Genomic DNA, 8,029 nt, shown 5'->3' with positions numbered 1-8,029 from the left:
GGCGAGTGATTACACTCTTTGACCTGGTTACCATTTCAATGTCAAATAGGCAAGGTCAACGGTCAAATGATGCAAAATGTTACTTTTTAATGGGTTCAAGGGTCCAGATGACACCAACTTATAAAACCGACATAGTATAGGATCAAAAAGCCACACACACACACACATATATATATATATATATATATATATATATATATATATATATATATTTCTTAAATCTAAACGTCTGATCAAATGACGGTCCAAATTTGAGTCAATAATATCAGCACCAAAGGCTCGTCTTTGCCTCCCCAAAATTAATTCACCGTTTTTTCATCGTCCTCAAAAATCAACGATGAACAGAGCTTCCTCTCTTCTCCTTTCTCTTCTACATCCCAAAAAATAGTGTCGATAGGCAGCCATAGCTATGGCATAACAGTTAACTTAAGCAACCTGCCCCTATCTCGTCGTTACAGACCCAAACAGTGAACGGAGGAAAATCGGCTCAGGACAGCCTTCAGTAGCTTCGAAAAAATAAAAATTTGTCCAAAAAATTTGAAATTCAGTTTTTTTCTCAAGTTGTTGTTTCAAATCCGGACTTTTGAAGTCTGGATTTCGCCTATAAAAGGGGTGTTTTTCAACCCCAGAAGAACAAGAAAAAGAATTGGAGGAAGAAGCAAAAGATTTGTGAGGAAATCTCTGAGTTCAGAGTCCTGTATCGAGTCTACGCTCGTCGGAAAACTCTTGACATTTGCTGCCCTGAATAAGGTTCGAGCCCGTCCACTCCTTTAAATTTATTTATTTTATTCTCCTCTTATTTTGAATCTGTGGATATATGGGTATTGTTTGTAGTTCACGATGTCATTTCGTGGTTCCTTGAGTTGGCGGGTATATATTATAATGTTAATTTTGCAAAGTTATTTCGTAAGGAGGCCGGTGAATATGTGTCGTAATCAGCTTGTATGACTTCATGAATGTGGTGTTTGCGGTTTAAATTGACTGAGTTTATGGCGTTGTTGCATTTTCAGACTGCTGGATTACATATTTTTTTTAATTAAAAAATAGTCTGTATATGAATATATGGTACATTTTAGTGCCAAATTTGGTCACTGTGTTGTGCTCACTATCTGCGAATTAATTTCATGAATTGGACTTCGTCCTAAATTTCAGATGTGGTCGTTTGAAGTCAAAATACATGAGATTTACCCCACTCCTCCTACTCCGTTTTGTTCTACTGATAAAATATTGAGCGGATATAGTTGGAGTTGTCATTCATCCTTATCGATTAAAAGACGATTCAAACCTTAACACCTCTTTATTTGTACATTACGTCTAGCTTGAGTGGATAAAATCAGCTAGCTTTTGGCCATAATTCGATTACTATGTCATAACAATGATACGACAGCGATTATATGTTTCAGCTTGCGTGTTGACGTCTGTTTAGCTATTAGAGCTATTCTGTTTAAAGAAAATAACTAATACGTAATTTGTATAGTCATAATAATTGGATTCCCAGGTATGTGAGTAGTTATGTTGTGGGTTTTCTTTGTTCTTTTACCTTTTATTATGTGGTATCATTTATTATGGTTAACAGTTCATGTTGTTTCAGTTTTTGAGTCACATGAGCTCCCCTTATTTGACAACTTTCTCGGAACTAGTATATAACTATAGTTAAGATCTCAACTTTCTATGGTCATTTGTTGTTTAGGAGGTACATTAGAACTATGTTTGCACAACCATCAAGGGAATAGGACCGGTAAAGAAATGGAACTTTATTGTACTCCCTTCGACCGGACACGGAGTTTAAGTTTAAGAAATAAGTAAAGGCTTGATGTTTTTTTATCAAATTGTCCTTCATTAAAACAATGTACTATTATTATTTTTAATTAAGTGGGCCTTATAAGTGAGACCAATAAGGATAAAAGTGTAATTGTGTTTTTAAATAGTTATCAAATAAGGAAAGGCGACATTCTTTTGAGGACGGACAAAAAAGCAAATAATGACACATAAAATGAGACGGAGGGAGTATTACTTTTCTTAGATGGAGGATTACTCATTTACTTTTGGATGTTTGGTGTGATTTGATAGACATATAAATCTCTTTACATCTATTTTGAGAAATTAATTCCTCTTTAAATCTTTTCCAGAGGCATATCGAACACCACTATTACTTCCTTGTTGAACAAGAGAACCAATGTGTAGCTCATTTGAGGCTCTCACCTTTCCTCTTTTCAAGTCTAACAAACCTAGCATAATATTTTAAATAAGTTATCTAAGTGTTTCTTCATTGATCTTTGTACATCGTAATATTTGGAACTCATACTAGTTTTCTATAAGCACTCCCTGTGGACTACAAAAAATAAAAGTTCCTATTACTTCTTTAAAAGGGATGTATTTGTTCTAGTTTTCTCTGTTTCTTCATTAAGTAATTTATAAATTATTTCTAGTTTTCTGTTAGTTTCGTGTTTATGTAGTTTTATATAGACTCTTCCACTTGTTGGGTGGCAGTCGATGGGATAGGTGGATTTGGAAAGGGCAATACAAACTTTTGTTTATTAAACGGACTAAAGTCAAGCATAATGATACAAGATGTGAAGAACTATGCCTCAATCCCAAGCAAGTTAGGATCAACCACTATCTATTTAGTTCTATTTTAGTCTTTCTCTGTCCAAAATAATAATGACTAAAAGAGAATGAAGACACCAATGCAACTTTGCATTAGAAGGATTGATATTTTGCTTCATCTGTTATGGAACAACTATGGAGGAAGGTGGAAATATTGAAGTGAAAGCTCTTTTTATCCTTCTCCCAAAACCCCATCTTGTTCGACATTAAACAGAAGGTGATGTAGGGTATTTTTCACATGATATTCCATTGACTCGTTTTTTCCTTGTATGTCTTTGTTGCCAGTACGAGCAAATTTTCTCAGATTATGATGTGCCTTCTGCTCCTAACCTTATGTAATTATCTTGAATATGTTTTATCTATTTGTTGGGTCTGAGACGCTACCACTGACAAGTGTTCCTGGATGTAGTTGCCTTGTTCTTTCAAAATATTCCAGCTCTATAGAAGATTTAAGGCATTAGAAATTGATTCAAACCTAGCTTATCAGGATTCAGGAAAAGATATTTCCATTTAGATTTCATTTTTCGTAAGTTTCCATTATATATGTTAGATATGTTTAAGAGATGTCCATTTTTTTGCTAATATATTTGTTATCTTTCCATATATCATCTATGAGTCTACATATATACATATATAAATAATTATAAAGGAAAATAAAAAATAATGATGATCTTTAATCTTTCTAAAAAAAATCCATAGAAGACATTGAGGCGTCCTTGTCAAGATCGAGACGTGGTATGGGGATGGCGCATCCGTCGGGGAAAGGTCCAGCCAGGAAGTCTAAAGAAGGGATTCAATGATAGGGTGCTGAGTTTAGTCGTTTTGGTTCTTCTGCCCATAGAAGTTACTATTTTGCAAGTTTGGTTAAATTGCAATGGTGACAAGACCTTTTTTTAAATGTTTCCTGACACTTGCATAATTTGTTTGTGCTGCCAAACTATAATTTGTCTGCCTGCAGAGTGTACAAGGATTTCAAGTGAGCATGATTAACATGCACTTTAATATTTTAATGATTTTCGTTGGTTCATTCATCCTTGCTGCCAGGACTATATGTTTCAAAAAATCATATTCTAAAAAAATCAGAAAAAATACGCCACGGTGGCTCATGAGATGTTAACTATTGTTAAATGCGTTCTAAATTTTCAAAATGATTTATATAATAAAAAATTTATTATTAGAATTGATGCACAATCTGTTAAGTATATGTTTGATAAAGACTTTAAACATATGCTTCCAAATTAATTTTTGCAAGATGGCAAGCTCAGTTACCCCTTTTTGATTTTGAAATACAATATAAAAGGGGTAGTGAAAATTCTTTACCTGATTTTCTATCTCGCGAATACATTAATAATTCATAAACAAAAATTTTTTGCAGGCTACTTTGGGACAAGATGAAAAACCAAGGAGAATGAATTGCTATACATTCTACCTTTTTGAAAAATTAGTTATCACTATCATAAAATGCATTCCTCTTTACGAAGATATACATTTTGTTATCTTAGAAAAACTTATTCATGATTTAATACAAGAAAATTTATTTTTTTCAAACTGGGAAGATATGCGTGATGAAATTTATTAGGATGACATTGACTGTTACTTTGATAGATTCTAATCTCATCTGCATTTGCAGTATGGGTACCGACCCCCCATGGATGGTGGTCCGAGGAAGAGGAAATAACGGCAGAAGCCAAATTCAAAACACTAGAGGAAGAGGATCCTCATTTTCATCTTATGCTTCAAGCTCTTCGAATTTTCCTGTATTACAAAGAGGAAATATGAGTTTGATAAATACGAAAATACAACATATTGCGAAACCATCGTCTTCAAAAATTCAGAATATAAGCCCTTCAATCTGTTTGGATGATATTCCAAAAGATCATTCTTTATATGAACAAATACAATCCTATATATTTGCCAAAAAAACTGATTCATTTGTAGCAATTGCTTCAGAAAATACGGCAGATAGGCCCAATCATGAAAAACTCAAAGTAAGGAAATTGATACTCCTTGTTGAAAACTCTCAAATATGCAAACAAGAGGATCCATGGAGATTACTCCAAAAATACGTATTAACATATCTGTATTTTGCAGGAGAATCATTTAAAACAAGAGATTATTATGAAAATATTTAGTTGCCACTGGTAGCGCAGAAATAGAACATCATCAATTGGTCGAAGCAATGACTGAATATGTGCATGACTATTCTAAATTGGTGATTAAAAAACTCCTTTCTATGGAAGATTGAGCCACAACCTCCATTGTTGAAAGATACTTAACCATGAAAGATTCAAAAGTCGCTTTTACCTACTGGGATTAATATTAAAACTTTTACTCAAACTCTTTATTACAATAATTCTAAACACAAGCATACTTGGTTTCTAAAAGTTTGTGCAAAAGTCTTTGAAAACTAAATTCCCAATTGGTTTATCCAATGGTGGTCATATCATGGCCCCACCGTTAAAATCCTACCATCAGAATACTTTCACCTCTATCAAGAATGAAAGAAGCATTCACCATTTCTAATCAAATTATATCTTTCGAAACATGTCTGTAAATTAGACACCATTGATCAAATGTACTTTTTTATAGAATTTTTCATTCCATGAATTCACAAGTGGAGTGTTGAATTTGGATTCACCAAAGAACAAGTACCCGGCCTATATAGAATTTTTTATTGTAACTTCTGGGACAAATTGACTCACATTGACCCAATTACAAAGGTCCCCTATGACAAAGAATTGTGTGAGACCATTATCAGAAAAAATGTAGAAAATGCTCACGCTCCACGAAAATAAATTATCGATGACAAAGGTCTAAACTACATCTCCAGAAGAATCTTAGTTCAAGAAGGTGACAAATTGGAAATGATTGAAAAATACTTAGCAGAGGTTCGGAGTAAATTAATAAAAATGGTGGAACAAAGTTCAGACACATCAATGAAAAGCATCACAAGCGAAGAAGCAGAAAATACGGAAGATGTTCTTGATTCACAACCACTACCTTCAGCACATATTCTCACAAATGAAGAATTGGAACAAACTGAAGCCCTTCTCTATCAGTTAAAGAAAAAAGAAAAAAGACAAAAAAATGTCAGATAGCAGGTCTACATCAGACCACATTTGAAAAGCTCGAGGTGACAGCAAGGACCCACAGGAATTATTAAAATACTATTACTATGCTTGTTTTATTAAAAACACTGTACACAGGGCCCCATTATATACTATGCAAGATTTTCTTTTTTATTATAAATAGATGCCTCATTCCTGTTAGAGAGGCAGAAGTTTCCTTTCATTTTTTTCTTTCTCTCTCTTTCTCTAAGCTTAGTTCTCTCCCTTATCCTTTGTAAAATATTATCATAAATAAATAAAAGGCAGCTAGCCACCGTTAAATACTATTCAGGTCTTGCATCTGGCCAAGCTTAAAGGTAAATAGTTTTCTTCTTTAAATTTACTTCTTATACTCCTTCTTCCTTCCAGTCGTGATCATGTCTGGCTAAGAAAATTTTCATGTCTATGTTTAAAATCTAACTTCTATTATTAGATAATTATGAAGTATCCAGACTTTATCTAAATATGAGAAATGTTTCTATAGCTTCTAACTTGGTTCCAAAATGGTGGTACAGTCGAGTTTAATATGTTTTAGGTTGACTTTGTAGTTATTATTATTATTATTATTATTATTATTATTATTATTATTATTATTATTATCCTAAACTAAGTGTAAGGGCTATCTTCGGATATGTCTGAGGGGTGCCTAATACCTTCCCCTCGAGTAGTCAAAATCCTCACTCAGAATCTCAAAATATTTTTCATACCCAAAAAAGAATTTTCCACATTAAAAATGGTTTTTCTAATTTTCCTAAAAAGTTAGGTGGCGACTCTAAAAATGAATTTTCAAAATCCAAGAATCACAATATTAGCCACCACATGTTTTGTGTTGTTTCGATCGGTTCAAAATAGGGCGCGACAGTATGCATGATAAGTTATGTTAATAGAAGTATTAGCCTTGATGATTTTCTATAGAAGTGTTGAGAGCATTGCAGTTGTGTTGGGGATTTCTCAATTATTAAAGAAATAAAAGTAGTAATTCCTGCCGGTACTTTTCAATAGTCCGAGTAGCATACTTTATTCTTGGACCGGTGTCGGAGATCCTCAAACAATGTACTATATTTGGAGGGTCCAGCTTGCGGCCAACAATATACATTTTTGAATAGTCCAAGCAACATAGCTGAATTTCACCCCGACAACTTCAACTCTGTAGAAAGTGTTTAAATTGCTTCTAAAAGTGAATTTAGTAGATAACACAAAATTTGATACCACACAAAACAAATATGAAAAAGGTTTATAAAGAAGACGAATTTCAAATATATCCACTGTAGTTCATCTTTAATTGGTTGGTTATAAAAGGTTTTAGATCTATAAGACGGTATATTTCTAGATGAATGACTGCACTAGTACCATATTGAAGCATGTGACCGTCTCATCTAAAAGTCTAAGCTATAAATTTTGACATGATGGTAAGCGCTTTATTAAAAATCGGCAGGATCCAAATTTAAGAACTCAACAATGAGAGAAATTAAAAAAAATAAGAATGAAAAAAACAAAACAGTCGCTCGTTGAATATAGTGGGATTGCAATTTCCTCATAACCGAAGAAGAGTTTCTGGAATCCCTCAGCACCAGGAATTATGATTCTAGCAACAGGAGTTGTTTCACTTCCTATAAAAATTCAAAAAATAAATTGTAAATTTCAATTAATTGCACTATAAAAAACACAAAAAGTTTGGAAATTCATTTTCAAACGCAAGCGAGCAAAGAAAATGTAATACTCACTATAAAGAAAATCAAAGGTAAGACTCTGTTGGATAGGAAGCTGCTTGTAGTTATAGAATAAAGCTTGTAGTCTTGGAGAAAAGTTGTCCTGTAGCCATCCTTGAGTTTGTTTTCAAGACCTGTACAAAGTTAGAGTAGGAAAACAAGTTTCGTAAGTGACAATTCCAAGCTCAGCGTCTCCTCCCAATCCCCATCCATTGACCACCAACTGGCCTCACCAACAACAATATACTCTGTGTAATTCTATATTTGGGTCTAGGAAAGATATAGTCTATGTAGATTTTACACTTACCTCGTGGAGATAGAGAACCTGTTCCCGAAAGACCCTCAAATCAAGTAATGCATACATCAACTTGAACATGCAAATATCGTAAAATGGAAGGTTGCTTGTGTTGCATATAGTGTTGAAGTGAGACAATAATTCTATCATCTATTCTATGATAGGGCTCCTCATGTATTACAACTCTTGCACCTAAGTTTTGTTTCAATGAAGGAAAAAAGGGACGAAAATTGTCATGCATGTAAGCAGAGAATACACATAACAACACAGTAATACGAGTTGACAAGAGGATACCAAAATTTTGTAACTTA

General features: G+C 33.5%; 1 long non-coding RNA gene across 1 annotated transcript; it reads left to right on the top strand.

Moving 5' to 3' along the window:
- Positions 1 to 217: 217 nt before the first annotated feature.
- On the top strand, positions 218 to 3,638 carry LOC107845949. The gene is made up of 2 exons (XR_001667110.2): positions 218 to 750; positions 3,307 to 3,638. It is a non-coding gene; the product is annotated as an uncharacterized LOC107845949 (long non-coding RNA).
- The last annotated feature ends 4,391 nt before the right edge of the window (positions 3,639 to 8,029 follow it).

Source organism: Capsicum annuum, chromosome 10, assembly GCF_002878395.1.
Source record: "Capsicum annuum cultivar UCD-10X-F1 chromosome 10, UCD10Xv1.1, whole genome shotgun sequence".
Lineage (NCBI taxonomy): Eukaryota > Viridiplantae > Streptophyta > Magnoliopsida > Solanales > Solanaceae > Capsicum > Capsicum annuum.
This window is presented reverse-complemented; position numbering and strand designations above follow the sequence as displayed.